This window comes from Palaemon carinicauda, chromosome 12 (genome assembly GCF_036898095.1).
Source record: "Palaemon carinicauda isolate YSFRI2023 chromosome 12, ASM3689809v2, whole genome shotgun sequence".
In the NCBI taxonomy this organism is placed as follows: domain Eukaryota; kingdom Metazoa; phylum Arthropoda; class Malacostraca; order Decapoda; family Palaemonidae; genus Palaemon; species Palaemon carinicauda.
This window is the reverse complement of record NC_090736.1, coordinates 69,881,954-69,904,518: the sequence shown is the minus strand read 5'-3', so window position 1 is coordinate 69,904,518 and position 22,565 is coordinate 69,881,954. Positions and strand designations below refer to the sequence as shown.

At 38.6% G+C, this 22,565-nt stretch overlaps 1 pseudogene; it reads right to left on the bottom strand.

Moving 5' to 3' along the window:
• The window catches only part of LOC137650883 (neuronal acetylcholine receptor subunit alpha-10-like), a 56,089-nt pseudogene that overhangs the window by 29,210 nt on the left and 4,314 nt on the right, over positions 1-22,565 (bottom strand).

Sequence of the window (22,565 nt, the reverse complement as noted above, 5' to 3'; positions counted from 1 at the left end):
AAAGGAACAAAGATGAAAAAAAAAAAATCACCGATGGACGACCATAAAAGGATGAACAAAGGGTGGTCACGGATCTTGACAAAGCCAGTCTTTAGAGTGGCTAATGACTAACACTAATAAGCTAATAGATTTCTATCACGTCTAAATCTACTTTAATGCCATCAGATATTTTGTTTTCTTTTTTTTAGATGTGAGACGCCCCCTTTCATGCGTTTTAGGGGACGTTATTATCGAAGATATTTTGCAGTGGCACTAAAAATAACATTAAAGGGAATCTTATTTACTTTCGTGGAAATACATTACACTGTAAGAGAGAGAGAGAGAGAGAGAGGAGAGAGAGAGAGAGAGAGAGAGAGATCCGATCGTCATAGATACTGCCTAATTTGGAGTCAGTTTTGAAAATAGAAAATTAGAGTCCTTTTCAAAGAAGGTCATAGGTTAATGAGACGATGTATTACGCGGATCACAATTGAAAGTGATAAGGGTAAGGAGGGTGATAAATATAGTATATGGTGCCATATGTTATCTATTATAAAAAGGGGAGTATAGAGATTAACTAAGGGAGGGCATTGCTGTTTATAAAATAGCCGATTCAACAAGGAATAATCATAGAACTCTTCACTGAATAAAGATTGTAGAAATATCAATGGGCAGTTCTGAATAGAGCATAATGTCTTGCTGCGAAACAAGGTGATGTTATCATGAGAGGAGTAAGAACAGACGGTGGAAAGGTAGATAGTGTATGAAACAAACACATTACCCCCAAGAATAAGAGATTACACGATATTTGACTAAAAATAAATGAAAAGGAATTGTGCTAACTATCAACTATGAGAAACATATCAAGGATATGTAATTGTACTCCTAAAAATGTGCGTAAATCGATAAACAAAATATGAATTGAAGAAAACGGGCCATGTCATGGTACTCAAAAGTAATTTATGGTATTTTAAAGTTATACAATAAATCTATAAAGCCAACTGAACACTTAAGGAGGTGATACAAAATATGATAGAGGAAGTGATAGAAAGATTGTCAAATAAAATACAAAACCAAAGGGAAAGATGTTAATCATAAGGTATTTAACACTTTAACGAACTAACATTTTACATCTCGAAAAACAGTGTGATAAAAAATTATGAATTAGCAGCAAACACAGCAGTAAATAGATTAAAAAAAATATAAATCAGGAGATACTCATAGAATCAGGATGTCAACCATCATGTCGGCATGTCTATTTTAAATCTTTTAAATAACCTCTTATATTACAAACTTCTAAATTTCCATGTAAAACACTAACAGAGATTAACCATTCATTAGCACTATCAAGTATAAATGTTTCCTAGCCCAGAATAATAAATTATAACTTTTATTTACAGCAAAATTATTTATTAAAAAGTTACATATATAATTCAAATGGTGCATCAAATAAAAGTTTTTTCACATAATTTTTAAAGCTTTTAATCACAGATATTCATGTATAAGAGATCCTGAATCACGGGATAAACTGCCCGTTTATTGATCCATCTATATAGCGAAAGATATGAAGATGTGAACAAACCCTTTTTAAATGTAATAGACTTTATTTGGCATTTGACACTTCCCTCGCTTCTCTCTGACTGTTCATCACAGCCAGCTGTCAAAGCTTATCAAACCTTTTCAGGACGCCAATATAGAAAAGCTTGGCTATGATTCAACATCAAAAGTCATCAGAATTCCAGAATTGATTTCATTTTTTTTTGTCAAAAACCTTTTGACCCAAAGACCATATCAAGATAAATTATTTCTGGAACAGACGCAAAATAACCTCCAGCACATAATAGGGGAAGGGGAGTGAGGGCTCTTCGGATCAATATCCTGTGCTGGTATGGGACCACCTTAGATTGAACTAATAACAATCAATGGTCACCATCAGCAGCAGTCCCAAATACAAGGTAATTTCCCATCACGGGTGTGTACTTTGTACACACACAAATCACAAATGTATATATATATATATATATATATATACATATATATATATATATATATATATAAGACATTCCTCAGATAAGGGAATAGGGAGCATCCATACCCTGTTGAGAGTGAGGTGCGTATGCGTGTATATTTATCTAAATATTAAGCCGTCATTTTTTATGAATCCCCTACAAACACACACATACACTCACACACATATATATCATCATCAACATCATCTCCTCCTACGCTTATTGACGCAAAGGGCCTAGGTTAGATTTCGATTGTCGTCTCTATCTTGAGCTTTTGATTCATTACTCCTCCATTCATCATCTCCTACTTCGCGCTTCATAGTCCTCAGCCATATAGGTCTGGGTCTCCTAACTCTTCTAGTACCTTGTGGAGCCCAGTTGAAAGTTTGGTGAACTAATCTCCCTTGGGGGAGTATGAAGAGCATGTCTATACCATCTCCACCTACCCCTCATCATATGGCACTCGAGTAATATCTCTTATAGTTTCATTTCTAATCTTGTACTGACATTTAACTCCCAATATTCTTCTCAGGGCTTTGTTCTTAAATCTAATAAATCTGTTAGAGATTGTTTCATTGTCATACCATGACTCACATCCATATAGTATCACCGATTTCACTAAACTGATATATAGTCTGATTTTTATGTAATTGCATGCGATTTGATTTCCAAATTTTACTTAACCTAGCCTTTGTCTGATTTGTTTTGTTCAATATTTCACTAAACTCTAATTCTAAACACCCTGTATTGGAGATCATATTTCCTAAATACTTGAATGATTCTACCTCATCAATCCTTTCTCCTTCCAATGATAATTCATCTCCCATTGCATACTCAGTTTTCATCGTCTCTGTCTTTCTTCTATTCATCTTCAGCCCAACCTCGTGTGATATTTCATGCATTCTGATAAGTAAGCACTGAAATCCTGTGGTCTTTTGCTAACAAGAGCAGCATCATCAACATACTCTAGGTCTGCTAATTTCCTATCACCAATCCAGTCCCATCCTTCTCCACTATCTCAGACTGTTGTACGCATTACAAAATCCATGAAGAGGATAAACAACATGAGTGATAATACACTCCCTTGGAGTACTCCGCTGTTCACTGCAAATCTGCTTTGTAAGACTCTATTAACAATAACTATGCACTTGCTATGCTCATGAACAGACTTAATCAAATTCACCTATTCAAGAGGAATTCCATAATAACGTAAGACTCTCTAAAACATTGGCTGGTGCATACCATCAAAGACTTTTTCATAATCCAAAAATGCTATCAAAAGTGGATTTCTATATTCGATGCATTACTCTACAACATATCTCAATATGAAAATTTGGTCAGTGCAACTTGTACCTGTTTTGAAATCCTGCTTGTTTATCTCAGCTTTTCATCAATCTTTCTCTCCAGTCTCTTTGGATAAGCATAACAACTGACGTAAGTTTTATGCCTCTGTACTGATTGCAATCAGTCAGGTCTCCTTTTTTTACCATTTTCACCAACACTCCTAACTCCCATTCATCAGGTTTTTCCTCTTCATGCCATATTCTACAAAATAATCTTATAAGTATTCGGGGAGTCACTTCATTTTCAGACAGTATCATCTCGGCAGTTATTACATCGTATCCAGGGGCTTTTCATCTCTTGAGTTTTTTAATTATAGCCTCGACTTCAAACATACTGAATTCATTCATGGGCACATAAAGATCTTCATCAGCTTTAGGTATATCAATCAAATTATTCCCTTCGTATCTCCTACTCATAACCTCACTGAAGTGTTCCATCAAACGTTGTCTTTCTTCATCTTCTGTTGTTATAACAGATCCATCTCTCTTTTTGATGGGTATATGCTTCTTCTTCTTTGCCCCAGTCAAGTTTTCATAATTACATGAGCGATTCTTACACCATAGCCACTCCCTGAATTCATAGTTTTGTCAGCCTCATCTGCTTTCCTGTCTAAATATTCTCTCCAGTCATTCTGGTTTTTCTTTTGACCTCACTATCAATACTGGAATACTTAGCATGCTCTACCTTGTAATCATCATTACTTCCTCAAGAACTTTCATCAATCAATTTCTGTCTTTGTCTCCTTGCTATGGTATCCTAAGTATTATTTGATATCCATGGCTTTCTCCTTGTAAATGCATGTCCCAAGACTTCACTACCAACTGACAGATATATGTTCTTAATATCACAAGATTCTTCATTAATTATCTACTCTTCATTTCTTAAAGTCTCTAAGACTGCAAATCGATTCCTACATTCAATTGTATATATTTCTCTGTGCTCTTCCTCTAGAAGCTTAGTTGTATCAAACCTAGGTATTCTATCGACCTTTCTGTTGTGTACTTTCAGTTTTAATTTCAGTGTGGCAATGAGGAGCTGGTGATCACTACCAATATCTGTACCTCTATAACTTCTTACATTTCTCAGAGTCCCCCTTCTCTCTTTATTAATGGCAAAGTGATCTATTTGATTTTTGTAAATACCAAATGGTGAAGTCCATGTATAAATTTTGGATGTCCAATGATAAGGTTGTTGAACAAAAACTTTTAAAATGAGCTTCATTTTCATTTGCAACCTCACCAGGACCCTCAACACCGATCATGCTTTCTATACCTTGATTATTCCTTCCAAATTTTGCATTGAAATCGCCAATCACAATTTTCATATCTCTCTCTGGGATCTCATCTATTATACTCTGCAGTTTTTCATAGTATTCATCAGGAGAATCACTTATTGGAGCATAACAAACTATAATACTCATATTGCACTCCTTTGATTTGAACTTTGCTAATAACAATCAACTATTTGCAGCTCTCCACTCGGTTAATGCCTTTTCTGCTCTTGGTATTATCATCATTCCTACCCCTTCTCTTCCAACTCAATCTATTCTTCCTGTATAGATATATATATATATATATATATATATATTGCTTTGATCCAAAGTTTCCATGCCAATCTCCTTACAACGTGTTTCACTTAAGTCCTAGATATCCAAACTATATTTCATAAATTCCCTCTCCACTTGTTGTATCTTCCCAATCTGATTTATGGTTCTAACATTCCAACTACCATTTTTCAGTTTTTCTTTAGTATTTATAAACCATAAGATTCTTAGCACCACGCTAAGCCCGGACTGGGGGCCATTCTGTCATCTTCTCTTTCCATTGACAGACTAAATTCATAGAGGATTCATTGGGTAGATACATCAAAGGATAGTCAGTTCCTTGTGATGCTCAGTGTCTATCTAACTAAGGCAAGTGACCCCTGCCAGTCCATACTAATTCCAGAAAGATCAACCGCCAGGCGTCATGAGTAAAATACCAGTTTGTCTATCACCTTACACCCAATCTGTCACCCTGCTGCCAGTAACTTCATCGAGATTTAGGTGGGCATTTCCTCCGCACCTTGATCTCTCATTACTCCACCAGGTTGCTCATCCGCTTATACGAGCATAACCTTTGGCAAACATGGATTTCTAAGCTATACCGCCTAGCATGGTGTATATCAATCTATATATATATATATATATATATATATATATAACACTCGTTCAATTAGTCCATTATGCATGTTGCATAAGATTTTTCATAACTCTGACCATCCTTTACATTCAGATCTCCCTGGACAATTCTATCCTGTTCGTAATACTAGGCAGGCAGTTAATTCTAATAGCCTGGCCTTCTCCATCATAAGACTCAATACTACGCAGTACTCTAGAAGTTTTATTCCAGCTGTTACCAAGTTGTGGAATGATCTTCCTAATCGGGTTGTTGAATCAGTAGAACTTCAAAAGTTCAAAGTTGGAGCAAATGCTTGTTTGTTGACCAGGCGGACATGAGTCTTTTTATAGTTTATATATGACATATTTGTTTTTGACGTTGTTAATAGTTTATATATGACATACCTCTTTTGACATTACTTTTTTTAGAATGATTTATTGTTAATTTGTTCTCTTCAGTTATTTATGTCCTTATTTCCTTTCCTCACTGGGCTATTTTTCCCTATTGGAGCCCTTGGGCTTATAGCATCTTGCTTTTCCAATTAGGGTTGTAGCTTGGATAGTAATAATAATAATAATAATAATATATATGTATATATATATATATATATATATATATATATATATATATATATATATATATATATATATATATATATATATTTGGGCTCAAGCCATGTCGTCCTGATGGAAGTTCCTATAGGGTAGCTTCCTAGGGTATATTACAACTACGGCGATATTCCCAGAGAATTTACCTTAAGGTACCAGAATTCTAACTCCTGGAGCGAGTATCCCTCGTGAAAGGGATATCGCGACATATCAGAGGACGTATTCTAGACACCTCACATGGCAATCTACATCCTGGACAGAGATTTCGTCTCGTAGGAGGTGATTGGCGAGATACGAATTCGGGAAAGAAAAAGGGGAGCCGCTCCCAAGGCTTCCCTATCCCCCGATTCGTATGCGTGCCTGGCGCCAATCCTGGCGCCATCTGTGTTCCTTTTTGCGTAGCTTAACAACTCGGTGTTTTTTCCTGTTTTTCTCGCAAATCTTGGATTTATTCGGCTTTTCATGGCTTCTCCGTCTTCGTTGGCCTCTGATAAGTTGAGTATAGTGTCTGTTATGTATAAATGTAGGCTCTTGGTTAAATTTTGAGTGATTAATAGGATTAATCTTTGATACAAGAGCCGTAGCCTACCAGAGGTGTCCTGGACACTGTCGCTCGCTAGGTATAAATTAGTTAGTCAGAGCGACATTCCTGGTTGTTTTGCTTTAATAAATTTTAGCTATTTAGCATTACATAGGATTTCCTTTCGTGCTTAGTATTATTTGGCGAAGTATTCGCCATTCTGGCCTACGCTAGGCCATGTAGCCTAGTCGTTTGGTCCTAGTACTTCATGCATGATTTTGGTTTTTCCGAGTGTAATTAAAATTTTATTGAAGCTTTAGGCTATATTTTATACATTTTAGACTGTGTGGAATATTTCCAAGATTGTATACGTGTGAGTTTCGGTGAATTAGGTAATCGATTCTCTTGGTGCCTAGGCTAGTTGCTTATGGAGCCTTAGTATACTTTATCATACTCCCCGGTTGCTTTCTTTTCTTCGGAGAAGGTATGCAATCCCTTTCCCTCTGTTTAAGACTTGGGCTTATCCCTAAGTGGTTTTTTCCGAATTTATTTTCGATAAAACTATACTAGGGTGTTACTGTACCTTCCTGTTCCTGTAGTTATGGTTCAAGAGGGACAGAACAACAGAGTTTTTAGTCTGAGTCTGTGTTGTCTGGCTTGGGGCTGAGTCCCCCTCGCTGACCTAACACATACAAAGGGAGCTTAGCTCCCTTAGGTCACTACCGAAGGTTTCTGTAGTTATGATTCCTTCTTTTGTGATCTACCAGACTAGTCCTGTTGCTGTTCTCGGGGGAGGATAAGTTCTTCCCTTGGGAGTAGCAACGCCTTCCTTGCTTTGGTGCTCTGGAAGCTGGCAAGTATTGCTGGCCTTTCCCCTTAGATCTCCCTTAGGCTAAGATAAGTTTCTTGGCTGCGGGTGATCTGTCACTAAAGCAAGGTTGGCAGGACCCTCTTGTCCCTTCCCCCTCTATCTCCGTAATGGCCTAGCCATTACTGTACTGTACGTCGTTCTACATCTAGACCTAGTATAGGTTAGGATGTGGAATTGACTCAGCCCCTTGCCGGCCGGCAGAGCTGGCCGGCAGGGGTCTTACTGTACTGTACGTCGTTCTACTTCTGGACCTAGTATAGGTTGGGATGTGGAATTGACTCAGCCCCTTGCCGGCCGGCAGAGCTGCTGGCCGGCAAGGGTCTTATGTTTTCGAGTGCTGCCCGGACCTCTCTTGGTCCCTCATCCATGCCTGCCGGCAGAGCCGGACGGCATTGGTCAAGGAAGCCTGAATTAGTTTCTCCCCTTCCTTATATGCACTCTTTCGGTTGCCGGGCTTGGAGGTTGTGTACACTCTTATCCCGGCATCCATTCTATTTTTCTTCTAGTGCTGTACCTGTCCCGGCTGCCGGCCTATGAGGCCGGCAGCCGGGCAGGTGTAGTCCTCTGGTTCTTTTGCTGCCGGCTGGCATCGGTCTTGTACCTTTGCCGGCCGGCTTATGTCAGTCCTTGTCTGCCGGTCACCAAGAGTGTGGCCGGCAGCTGGGTACTACCTTGTGTAGTTGCTGGCCGGCAGCCATTGCCGGCCAACACTGGCTGTTACCGGCCGGCAGTTGCTGCCAACCGGCACAGGCATTTGAACCAGAGTGCTGCCGCCCTATAGCTGTTAAGTAGTATACTTTAAAGCTAGTTGTGGTGTGTGCCGGCCGGCAAAGGCAGGCCGGCACACATCCCCCTATACTCTACTAGTATTCTTCTGTATAGCATATACAGTAAGAAGAAAACTATAGTAAGGGTTTTGGTACAGCACTGTATCTTCTAACACTATTGTGTTTTCTTGCACATCCCTTTGATGTTGCCCTCAGATAGGAAGCTGAGTTCTTCCCTGTCTATTATCCAGGATTTTAAAATCATTGCTTAGGTGTGAGCTCCACCTGTTTCCTCTGGAAACCTTGCATTGGTTACTCTAGAAGAGATAAACCATTTTGATTTTATTATCTGGAAGGCTGCAACAATGGGTTGTGAGGGAAACACAAGTGTGTGTCTTTCCTTTATGAATTGTTATGCTATACAATGCATATCCAGTGATACATAGTTCACTTGATACTCATGGAAATTTCTTCTCTTTACAGGAGGACCCTCCGAAGTGCGGAAATGTTTTCTGCAATGTCCGCAGCAAGAACCTCTGCGGACATGAGTGTTGTAGGAGAAACGCAGCATGCGCTGTCTCCAAGGTTGATCTCCAGTATTGGGACCCTCAGGTATGTACTGTATGCACTAACCTGATTACTGAGGCTTTTGATTCCCCTAGAACGGCGGAATCAAGGGATATAGCAAGGGAAAAGCTTCGTACTTGGGTAAGGGGCTTCAAGAAGAACACCTCTGGCCCTTATCTTCCAAGTGAGAAGATGAGGGCGTATCTTTTTCCCCAGGCATCAGCTGATGCAGTGATTCCCCAGCCTCAAGAGGAGATCCCTCAAGATCAAGTCCAGGTGGACGTGGAAGTCGCAGTTGCGATGCAAGACATCCAGTTAGATGACAGGATGTCTGACCTGGACGAACGTTTGGAACAAGACCTCCTGGCAGAAGGTCAGGATGAAGTTCAAACCCCGGATGTCATAGAGGATGAGGTCGACGAGGTGTCGGCTACTCCGGTTCAGATTCCGGAGCGTATTCCCTCAACATCGGCTGGTCTCCCAGTAGAACTGGGACAGGCCCTCTCTTCGATTGTTGGAATGATCCAACAAATGCAGAAGGAGAATCAGGAGAAGGCGGCTGCAATGGAACTGCGTATGCAGTCCCTGGCAGAATCACATGGGCCCCGGAAAAGGCTCAATGTGAAAGACCTTCCCATATGCTCAGATGCTAACCCATGGAGGTATGCTGAGCACATGCCGATGACGACTGGAAAGATCGTCATCTCGGATAAGCTGGGTTCAGTTCCCCTAGAGGAGGTAGAATTCTGGCCCAGCAAGGCATCATATCCGGACTGCTATGTCCGGCTGAGAAAAGAACCAGCTTCAAGGGAAGAGACAGAGCCGAAGGAGGTCATTATTATGGACCACGCTAAGGCTCAAGCCCTACTTTCATCCTCGATGAAAGAGAGGGGCTTCTCTAACTCGAAGGTAGCTGCATTGAGCAAGAAGCTCCCTTCTTTTGTGTCCTCTCCTGATAGAGCCTTCCCCTTTTTACAGAAAGGGTTTGCGGCTGTCCTAAAGGCAGTCGAGGCCGGCAAGCCTTGCCCCTCCCTGGAGGAGTGTAAACCCTTGTCGCTGGCCCTGCCTATGGACCACAAAGACTGGAAGGATGTCCATCTGACATTCTCAGTGGGAAAGTTGGAGGCTGATATTGCCGGACAGCAATTTGGCGAGGACCTCCCCAAGCTGTCCGACTCTCTTTTACGAAGAGAGTTCGAGACAAAAGAAAGACTGGCTGCCTCAATGTCTCATCAGACTACTCTTGAGACGATGGCAAGTGACCCCAAGGTCCATGAAATGTTCATGGTAGTGGCTAAGTCTCACCTAGCCACAGTGACGAAGGACCTTTATGGCTTCGTCAAGGCAAGGAGAGCTTGCAGGGAGTTCGTGTTCACCGGGGCTTTGGTGAGACACGAGCCAAGGAAGTTAATCTCCTCCAACATTTGGGGAAAAGACCTTTTCCCTACCGATGTGGTCAAAGAGGTTGTTGATAAGGCCGCCGTGGAGAATAGAAACCTTCTCCAGAAGTGGGGCCTGGCTATCAAAAGAAAATCTTCCCCGGATGAGGGTCCTCAACCAAAGAGGAAGAATATGAGGACTAGGCTACCGTCTCGGCCAGCCAAGCCTTTTAGACAGCAACAGCAACTGCAATTGCCATTGCCTCCAGTGCCCCAGATGGTGGCACAAACCCCGACTACTTTTCAGTGGGTACCCCAGGCTGTGCCAGGTCAGTCAACCACATTCACCCCAACGTTCGAAGGACAGTCTTCTTCCTTTCGTGCAAAACCTAGAGGAGCAGCCAGAGGCTCGTCTAGGCGCCCCTCAAGGGGAAGGGGATTCAGAGGTGGTCGTGGTCAGGGAGGCAAGACCTCAGGACGTCAGTCCAAGTGAAACGATACCGGTAGGAGGGAGACTGATGAAATTTTGGGATCGCTGGACCTTCGATCCCTGGGCCCAAAGCCTACTCAAGAATGGACTGGGCTGGAGCTGGTACAGCACTCCACCCCCGTGCCTTCGGTTTTTCCAACACTCCACCCCCGTTTTGGAGGAGTACGTTCAAGAACTGTTGGAGAAAAAGGTGATCCGAAAGGTGAAGTCCATCAAATTCCAAGGGAGGCTGTTTTGTGTTCCCAAGAAAGACTCGGAAAAGCTCAGAGTCATTCTGGACTGGTCGCCACTCAACAAGTTCATAGTGAATTGCAAATTCAAGATGCTAACACTGCAACACATAAGGACCTTACTGCCCAAGAGGGCATACTCAGTCTCTATAGACTTGTCAGACGCCTATTGGCACATTCCAATCAGCCGTCGACTCTCCCCCTACCTAGGGTTCAGGCTACAACGGAGACTATACGCCTTCAGAGCCATGCCATTCAGGCTAAACATAGCCCCAAGGATTTTCACGAAGCTTGCGAGCGCAGCTCTCAAACAATTACGCCTAAAGGGAATTCAGGTAGTAGCCTACCTGGACGACTGGCTGGTGTGGGCAGCATCCGAGACCGAATGCTTGCAAGCTTCCAGTCAGGTGATCCAGTTCCTAGAGTACCTAGGCTTCAAGATCAACAGAAAAAAGTCTCGACTTTCTCCATCCCAAAAGTTCCAGTGGCTGGGAATCCACTGGAACCTTTTGTCACACAGTTTCTCCATCCCGACGAAGAAAAGGAAGGAGATAGCGGGCTCTGTCAAGAGACTTCTAGATTCCGAAAGGATATCAAGAGGCGAACAGGAGAGGGTACTAGGCTCTCTCCAGTTTGCTTCAGTGACAGACCCAGTGCTAAGAGCACAGCTAAAGGATGCAACCGGAGTTTGGAGAAGGTATGCATCAAACGCGCGAAGAGATCTGAGAAGACCAGTGCCGCCTCGGCTACGTACTCTTCTCAGACCTTGGTCCCAAGCCAGACATCTAAAGAAGTCGGTTCTTCTTCAGTCACCTCCCCCGTCGATGACGATTCACTCAGACGCCTCAAAGGAGGGATGGGGAGGTCACTCTCATCGGAAAAAAGTCCAGGGGACTTGGTCCAAGCTATTCAGGACCTTTCATATAAACTTTCTAGAAGCTATGGCAGTGCTCCTTACCTTAAAGAAAGTCTCCCCGCGTCACTCGATCCACATAAGATTGGTGATGGACAGCGAGGTGGTTGTGAGATGCTTGAATTGACAAGGGTCGAGTTCACCACCTCTCAACCAAGTGATGTTAGCCATTTTCCGATTGGCGGAAAAGAAGAAGTGGTACCTGTCGGCAGTTCACCTTCAAGGAGTCCGCAATGTGACAGCGGACGCTCTATCCAGGTTCACACCGATAGAGTCGGAATGGTCCTTAGACGCAGGATCATTCTCCTTCATTCTGAATCAAGTCCCAGAACTGCAGATAGACCTCTTTGCGACGAAAGACAACAAGAAGTTGCCCCTGTACGTGTCCCCGTACGAGGACCCCTTAGCGGAAGCAGTGGACGCAATGTCCCTCGACTGGAACAGATGGTCCAGGATTTATCTGTTCCCTCCTCACAACCTTCTGTTGAGGGTCCTCAACAAACTGAGATCCTTCAAGGGGGTAGCGGCAATAGTGGCCCACAAGTGGCCGAACAGTATGTGGTTCCCCTTGGCGTTGGAACTACAGATGAAGTTCGTGCCGCTACCACATCCAGTTCTGACTCAGCGAGTCCAGAAGTCGACTGTCTGCGCTTCATTACAGAAAACCCGGACCCTGCAGCTCATGATTTTCTCGCCCTTGCGGTGAGAAAGCGTTTCGGGATTTCGAAAGCCAGCATAGACTTCCTAGAGGAATATAAGTGCAAATCGACTAGAAGGCAATATGAGTCATCTTGGAGAAAATGGGTGGCCTTTGTAAAGGCAAAGAATCCGCAGGAGATCTCAACAGACTTCTGCTTATCTTTCTTCATCCACCTCCATGGCCAAGGGTTGGCAGCTAACATGATTTCAGTGTGTAAATCTGCTTTGATGAGACCCATTTTATTTGCCTTCCAGATCGACCTAGGTAACGAGATCTTTAATAAAGTTCCGAAAGCCTGCGCTAGGCTCAGACCTTCAGCACCTCCAAAGCCCATCTCATGGTCTTTAGACAAAGTTCTTCATTTCGCCTCCCTGTTGAGCAATGAAGAATGTGCGTTAAAGGATTTGACGCAAAAAGTTATTTTCCTATTTGCACTCGCGTCCGGGGCCAGGGTTAGTGAGATCGTAGCCCTCTCGAGAGAGGCAGGTCGTGTTCAGTTCCTGGATGGGGGGGATCTGAACCTGTTTCCGGATCCTACGTTTCTCGCCAAGAATGAGTTACCCACCAACAGGTGGGGTCCCTGGAGAATCTGCCCTCTGAAAGAAGATGCATCTCTATGTCCAGTAGAATGCCTAAAGGTCTATCTTCGTAGAACTTCAGACTTCAAGGGTGGTCAACTATTCAGGGGAGAAACATCAGGCTCAAATTTATCCCTGAATCAACTCAGAGCGAAAATCACATATTTTATTCGCAGAGCGGATCCTGACAGTACACCCGCAGGTCACGATCCGAGGAAAGTTGCCTCATCCCTAAATTTCTTTAATTGTATGGATTTTGAACATCTCCGCTCATACACGGGCTGGAAGTCTTCCAGGGTGTTCTTTCGCCACTATGCGAAGCAAGTAGAGGAACTTAAGAGATCTGTGGTAGCAGTGGGTCGTGTAGTTAACCCTACTGTTTAACTCTGCGAGGAACAGTGGTCTTAATTGGGACGATTAAGTCCAGGGTGAGTGTGTAGGTAAATACTGTACTACAAACTAAATGAGGGCACCAAGTGCCCATATAGACTGTTCCTTCTTTCAAAGGTGAACCTAGCATAAGTTCAGACATGTGTGCCGAGCGTTTCTAACGCTAATGTGATTGATTTGTAATACAGACTTTTATGACTTGATACCTCGGTATCTTATTAAAGTGGTGTTTAATGGTTTTTCTTTCAGATAAACAAGTTCTGTTTACTATCATACTTATGCTTAAAGTTTCGGGTTATCCTCTCCTATATATATATATATATATATATATATATATATATATATATATATATATATATATATATATATATATATATATATATATATATATATATATATATATTTGTTGTTAACCTGTCTGTTTATTGTCTGTCAATAAACTTGTTCTTGAGAACCTTGCGTCTCTTTCACCTGTGTCAATTTATTGGTATAATTGAGCATTTTAATTCTATGTATCTTATCTGGGATAATTCTGATAGAATTGTTCTGTTATGCAAGCTATGTTGCATTGGTTTATGTAGTCCCCTAATGGGAGGACTCCGTCCCATAAAGGGACGAGGGCGGTTTTATTAGTTTCTTCCTATGCGGATATAAACCTTTGTCCAATACAAGTATTGTGCGGATTACTGGTCAATATATATTGACGCAGTGGTTCTATACAAACTATGCTTTACTTAATATAGGGCGAGACCACTATATCAGCTTGCCTGGTATTCATACATAGATATATGTACTCTTCGAGACTTTTCCAGAGTCTAGTAGGACTCTTCCCTGTAGGGGGCAGGAAGCTCTAACATAGTTTATAGTTAGTTGAAAAGATGTATAACGGTAACATCTTAGGTCTCTAGGTCTAGTCGACCGGGAAAAAATTACCTCCGGGGAGTACGGCACGTTCTGAGAATCCACAGATACAGTAATGCTCTGGTACACTTCCATCAGGACGACATGGCTTGAGCCCAAAAAACGGATTTTGAGCGAAGCGAAAAATCTATTTTTGGGTGAGATGGCCATGTCGTCCTGATGGACCCGCCCTTGCCTTTCTAAGAAAGGGCTGTAGGACCCCTCCCTACATACAGTATCTGTAGCACCTCGTGTACGCTACAAGGAATACAGATGGCGCCAGGATTGGCGCCAGGCACGCATACGAATCGGGGGATAGGGAAGCCTTGGGAGCGGCTCCCCTTTTTCTTTCCCGAATTCGTATCTCGCCAATCACCTCCTACGAGACGAAATCTCTGTCCAGGATGTAGATTGCCATGTGAGGTGTCTAGAATACGTCCTCTGATATGTCGCGATATCCCTTTCACGAGGGATACTCGCTCCAGGAGTTAGAATTCTGGTACCTTAAGGTAAATTCTCTGGGAATATCGCCGTAGTTGTAATATACCCTTGGAAGCTACCCTATAGGAACTTCCATCAGGACGACATGGCCATCTCACCCAAAAATAGATGTTTCGCTTCGCTCAAAATCCGTTATATATATATATGTGTATATATATATATATATATATATATATATATATATATATATATATATATATATATATATATATATATATATATATATATATATATATATATATATATATATATATATATATATGTATGTATATATAATATATATATAATATTTATATATATATATATATATATATATATATATATATATATGTATGTATATATATATATATATATATATATATATATATATATATATATATATATATATATATATATATATATATCGCTTAGGCTATCCGAGGTTGTAAGGTGTAACAAAAGTATATGTTTTTGAATCAAAGAAACAAAAAAGAAGGCGAGATAAAAGTCACTCTCCCGAGTCGCTGAACATTTCATAGAACTATATACAACATCTTTCAATAACAGCAATTTTACAGTGTAAGATTACATTCATTACTTTCTTACCTGGAAATTTTGTTTTAATTTCAGTAGGCAAAATTTATATTTAGATAATTTATAACAAAGAAGTTTTATTTTCAATTAATGAGAGATTTTCATTTTGGGAAAGGTATTAAGAATGTGTTTTTGCATTAGTTGAGCAGAAAAATAGTGTTTATCTTTTAAGGAAGGTAAATTCAGAATACAATAAGGTACAAGATTTATTCCATATAGAAGTGAATAGTCAAAACCATTTCTCACTAAACATCATAGAAATTTTGAGACATTCAAATAACTTCAGTAGATATGAGGAGCTATTTCTTCATATAAGTTGCTTACATTATATAGGTTTATATTCTATATTCAAATTTCCTATAAACTTGCACGGAGCCAAGATTTCATCCAAACTTCAAATATTGATATTGATATTAAAATAAGTAATTCATTCTAATCTTTTATAAGGGTGTGGCGGGATGTCACGAGAACAACCCCCACACCCTTGAATCACTCTAACAGACAGATGTCTCCTCTGCACAAACTTTCCCCTTACGTTATCAACTGGACTCTCAGACAGAAGGGAAATAAAAACAAAACATAACCTTAATACTATATTCCTTAAAACTAAAACGCTTAACATTAAACCATCCACAACCAAAATAATTACACTTAAAACTAATCATAAACTTTACACTAAATATAAAAAAAAACGTAACACCATTCAAATAAACCATCCAAAAACAAACCTAACATAACGTAAAATTAAATGGCTCACAACACCAAAATATGTATTAAGTATGTATATATATATATATATATATATATATATATATATATATATATATATATATATATATATATTTATATATATATATATATATATATATATATATATATATATATATATATATATATATATATATATATATATATATATATATATATATATATATATATATGATTCTGAGTGGACGCTTTCGTCCACACAAGGGCCAACAGTCTTTTTAATATCCAAAAAATCACAACTCTGCAGGAACCGGAACACTGACAAATATTAATACACAATTGTATTAATTGGTTTGGGTTGTGCATGTTATCGTCATCATCATCATCATCATCATCATCATCAATCGAAGGTTATTTCAGTTCGAGTCATCAACGTTTATCTAAATCTGAGTAGTCATATCAAGTTCCTTAAAAAGCCAGGTCATCAACAATCAATTTTACATTCAAGGAAACTCTCTCCAAAGGAGGAATTACGGCCTGCAAAATAAAAAAGAAAACCACTTACGAGCAATCCTAGCTAACTAAACTATCGCACTATAATCAACGATAAATAAGAAACTGTCTATCATTCAGAATCACACTTAGTAAAGATAAATGAAATGTGCTTACTGTCAAAATAAACAAAACACTTCCACGCTGGTCGAAAAATAATATAAAATAGTAATCCAGCATTCAAACCACACAATTGCCTCTAGCTGCAGTCAAATAAAAAAGAACATTCACCCAAGACATTCAGCACTGTCGTAACCTAACTAAAAACATAAACAAACAATCTTGTTTAAACCAACAGTCTTTCTCACAACAAACAATCAATACACTAACTACCTCTCGCTCGCTGACACACACACACACTCTCTCTCTCTCTCTCTCTCTCTCTCTCTCTCTCTCTCTCTCTCTCTCTCTCTCTCTCTCTCTCTATGGATTTGACAAACAAAAAATAAAAAAAAATAAAACTAAAATTAATCTTCCACAAGGGAACAAAAAAAAAATAATCTCACAGCATTTATATTGTTTTCAATTACTCCATTCTATTCTCCATTTCTTTCTAAAGCCAATACTTGCCGTTAGAACTTCATGAACAGTAAATGCAGGCTTTAAAAATCGGGAAAGAATTATGGTCACTGACAAAGGCCATGAATTACCAACCCCACTATAAATCAAGGCGAAAAAAACTTTTCTAAAAGCTTCTGAGGAAAATATAGAGAAACATGCTCTGGACCAGGCATTTTATATGAAACTCATTCAAATGAAGAATTTCGCAATGAAAAACTCTTAGAATTGTATCGTACTGGAATGAAACCCTCTAAGAATTACAACTGTTAGGCGTGAAAAATCCTTCAAAATAGGATCCTTTTACTTGAAACCTACTTAGAATAATTCTTTTTCGGATTGAACAGCTCTTGAAATTTGATCAATTTAGCATGAAACTTTTCGAATTGGGATAATTTATCATGATACCCTATTACAATTGGATTGTTTTGGCCCGAAACCCTCTCGTAACTGAACCCTCTTATGATCAGAAGCCTATTTATAATTGGAACTCTTGGCGAGAAAAACCTCTTAGAATTTTAATTTCTTGGCTTGAAAACCCTTTAACATTGAAACGGTTTGGCATTTAACTCTCATAGATTTAGAAATTATGACATGAAACCGTCTGACAACTTTTTTTGGCCAAAAACCATCTTAGAATTGTAACTTTTTCTCACACAATCCTCTTAAAATTCGAGTACTTTTAAATTAAACTTTCTTAAATTGGAATTGCTGAGTCTGAAACCCTCTTACAATTGGAACTTTTGTCATAAAACACTCTTAACACTGAAACATTTTTAGCAAACTGTGACTTCATTATGTAACTTTTAACCGCATGGGAGGGATTCAGTAGTTAACTTAAATTTCCTCTATTCCCTTCACTATTTCCACAATTTCACCTGTTCACTGAGTTTTACATGGCTGTGGACTGGTTTTCAATGGCGTTTCTCTGAGGACGTTTCAATAATTGCTTCTTACAGAATTGTTACTTTACGACATTAATGTTAAATATGGAAAAAGAGTGTGACAGAACTCACAAAACATGCTTCTTCATTTAAATGTGTATATGTGTGTGTTTACGAGAGAGAGAGAGAGAGAGAGAGAGAGAGAGAGAGAGAGAGAGAGAGAGAGAGAGAGAGAGTGTGTGTGTGTGTGTGTGTGTGTTGTCTGTAATTCAGTAGCTCAAACATACCCCTATATAACGTTTATTTCTTGAGCGCCGTTGTAGAGATCTTCCCCTAAAAAGAGCCTGTCAATTAGGATTTTTAACTTTTATCCAACTAATTGGCTAATCTATGCAGTGGGTTTCTTGCTCGTAAAGATACAATGAGAGAATTTGATGGTAATTAATCCTTATTTCCCGTCAGAAAGTATTTTTCATAAACAGTATTTTGGATTCAAATGAGGTTATCTCTTTTTCACTGTCCTTGCGCAGGCGCATACTTTTAAACTGTTTGTATAAAAGGTGTCTGGCTTTAGTTCCAGTTTCATCAGAATAGATACTCACCAGAACGTCAGCCGGGCAAACCCAAACCACCACTGAGGTCGACTGGGATCGATCTGCTACTATGCGAATGTTATGGCTGATAATTTAGCTTTATGAAATCCGATCAGACTCGATTTCCACAGCAAAGGGCTGACACTTAGAAATTATAGTTATTGCCATATTTTCTTATGCCAATTCATTGCTGTCCATAGAGATGGGGATAATTTAATTTTCTAGTGGCACTGCTATAAGAAACGTGGCAACGCCGCTAATCACAGACAGATTTCAGCTATTTGTAGCTGGACTAAGGCTAAGGAGGATTTCAAATGATAGAAGTCAAGACGCAGCTCAGCCTTCAAATATACAGCTCCAAGATTGTGAAACAAGTTCTTACTTTATAAGAGTTATAAAGTTTTTCTTAGATGATATTGAGGTCTTTCTCATTTTTCTAGGGTTATAATAGTGTGGATTTACTCATCAAAATGAAGTACGCCGAACGATTCTTAAAATACTGTAAGTTTATGAAGGATGAATACATCACCTTTAACTTTAATTCACAGGAGATTTCTTAGTCTGAAGCAACAAAACAACACCTGTTAGCGAAATATGTAAATTAGTAATCATTTTCATATGGATCAAGTAAGCCTTAGGAAACATCTAGAAAAAAATTATATTGCTTCTGTTATTGTTTAGTAAGTATATCTTAGACCAAGGCCAAAGTTATCAATAAAACGGTCAGATTTCACTTGGGGATTATGTGGTAAAGAACATAAAGATGTATAAAATATAATAGTTTTCGTTTCACTACCTGTGTACTTAGAACTATTTTCTGGCGAACAAATAGCACTATTTTCTAATTGAAAACTATGTTCTTTTTCATAATCATATCTAGAAATAAATAACGTAATAGCACTATTTCTTTTACAGTCAAAAATTATTTTCGAGTAGTTTTCCAAGCCCAAACACCTCGCTTAAAGAATCTTGCAACATTGACATGTTACTTTAAGATATACAGGAAAGCGAGCAATCCGATTGTGCTCCAGTATCGTCTTTAAGACAAACTTACTTCCCAACATAGGCTATGTTCGCGCTGCATATCCAGGGAAATGACACTGTTTATCACACGATATTAAGATTAATATCCTTCATACGCCCATTTCACGATCCTTCTGTGTTTGGCTAGAACAAACAATTGTCTCTATTCTCCAAACGCATAATGGTGTTCACGACTCCAAGATGCTGTAACATTGTTTTGGTAAGAGTATCTCTCTCTCTCTCTCTCTCTCTCTCTCTCTCTCTCTCTCTCTCTCTCTCTCTCTCTCTCTCTCTCTCTCTCTCTCCCTTCAATAGCAAAAATATATTAATGGTGTTCTCTCTTAAAGAAATGATGAGTTAATGGCTATCGATATCGAAGGCCAAATAAATGATATTATCTTAAATCTCCGAACTTGAATCAATAATTTAAAATGAAATGTTAAAATTTTCATAAATAAAACTGCGATAAACGATTACATATTTTAGTCTCGTTTAAAAGAATACACACATATTCCATATAACATTTCACTTTTCACTTATATGACTTTCTTGACAAGCAAAAGGTTGACACATCTTCAAATAGTAAGCTGAAAGGCTTTAAGTTTGAATAACAAATATATGGTCAATATACTGACTGAAAAAAACAAAACTAGTGAGTATAAGGGTAAAATCTTTAACCGGTAAAGCTATAGTTAATATAACAACAGAAAGTAGGTCGCAGAGAACTATTAGTGCCCTCTTTATTATACCAGGAAGACGGTTAAATTCACAGTAAAAGAAAGAGTATTTCGGCTCTCTAAGTAATTAGAGAAACATGCCGTTGAACAAAATGTTTTACAGGAACCATCTGGAAAATAATTCGCATTTCCAAAAGAAATACAATGAGGCGTTTGTAGTAACCACTTATAGAAGATTAAAGTCTCAGTAAAGGGTTGGTAACCAGACAGGTTAATATCACTTGAAAAACAAAACAAATCAAAGAAATGATTGATGTGTTATCCTTAAGGCTGACTAGGCTGAAGCCTAGGGACCCAGCAAAAGTAGGGGCTAATCAGCTTTTTTATTTAGTGTTAAATGATAAAATTATGGACTATTCACGATATTTGTAATATTATTGTAATAAATTGTACAAAAGGAGAGCGCGAAGGGAGGGGGAAGCGTTGCCAGATGTCGAGAGCCCCAAAGAAGTTCGAAGCCTATTAACTTTATCAAGGGATACTGCAGCACCGTAAAAGATGTGAGTGATATACTAAATATTAATGTCAGTAAACTTTCTGGTTTTTCCTTCATTTGCCAGAGAAAATTAGCAGTCAATAACATTTTAACATTATATTTACAAAATGCTATATAAATCTATAGTCATAAATACATCACTAAAGATTACTCATTATTATTATTATTATTATTATTATTATTATTATTATTATTATTATTATTATTATTTGCTAAGCTATAACCCTAGTTGGAAAAGTAGGATGCTATAAGCCCAGGAGCCCCAACAGAGCAAATTGTCCAGTGAGGAAAGGAAACAAGGAAAAATATAATGTTTTAAGAACAGTAACAACATTAGAATATATATTTCCTATATAAACTATAAAAACTTGAACAAAACAAACGGAAGAAAAACTAGATGGAATAGTATGTCGGAGTGTACCCTCAAGCAAGAGAACACTAACCAAAGACAGTGGAAGACCTTGGTACAGAGGCTATTACTTTTGCGGTTGAATCGGCGGAACTTCAGAAATTCAAACTTGCAGCAAATGTTTTCATGTTAAACAGGCTGATTTGAGTCTCTCTTCATAGTTTATATATGACATTTCTATCTTAACAATCTTATTGATCTTAAGGTATTTCATATTATTTTTTCATTACTTCTAATATAGTTTAGAAAATTCCTTTCTTATTGGATTTTGTCTCTCTGTTGGAGCCCTTGGGCATGTAACATACTGCTATCCCAATTAGGTTTGTAGCTTAGCTAATAATAATAATAATAATAATAATAATAATAATAATAATAATAATAATAATAATAATAATAATAATAGAAAGAGCAATCAGACGAGGTTTTCAATTTTTCAATTTGGGTTGTAGCTTAGCTAATAACAATAATAATAATAATAATAATAATAATAATAATAATAATAATAATAATAATAATAATAATAATAATAATAATAATAATAACCAGAATCCCGACCATGATACGGATCATCTCCAAAATATAATGGGTTCCTCCCAAGCATAATACTTATGTGTTGTTAAAACACACAAACACATCAATAAATAAACGCAGGTAAAAATATAACTTCCTTGGCGGAGGCAATAATAATAATAATAATTAAGTTAAGTCAGCCGAAACGCCAAAACAATAGATGGCACTCATAGCACGAAGAGGATTATTTCAGTTGAAGGTTATGTTCCTTTGGTTGGTTAATACGAATTCTGAAAAAAAAACAATTGATGTTGTGAATTGTTCATGATTAGAGAGAATATTTTGCTTTTCCTCATATCTTTCTGTCAATAATGTGAAATTGAGGACGATAGGCTTCTCCGATACAGAGACAAACTACTGTATACTAAATAAATCAATGTTAGCTCAAGCAAAAAAATTCTTATGCTTTCCTCTAGTTTGTTATGACAAAAAGCAAACACGAAATTAGAATTATGGTGCAATTTTGTTTAAAACTTCCTTAAATTTAATTGAAACTATTTTCACTAAAACACATTCGTGGAAACAGTGTCCTATGTTTTTTCCATCATGCTTGGATT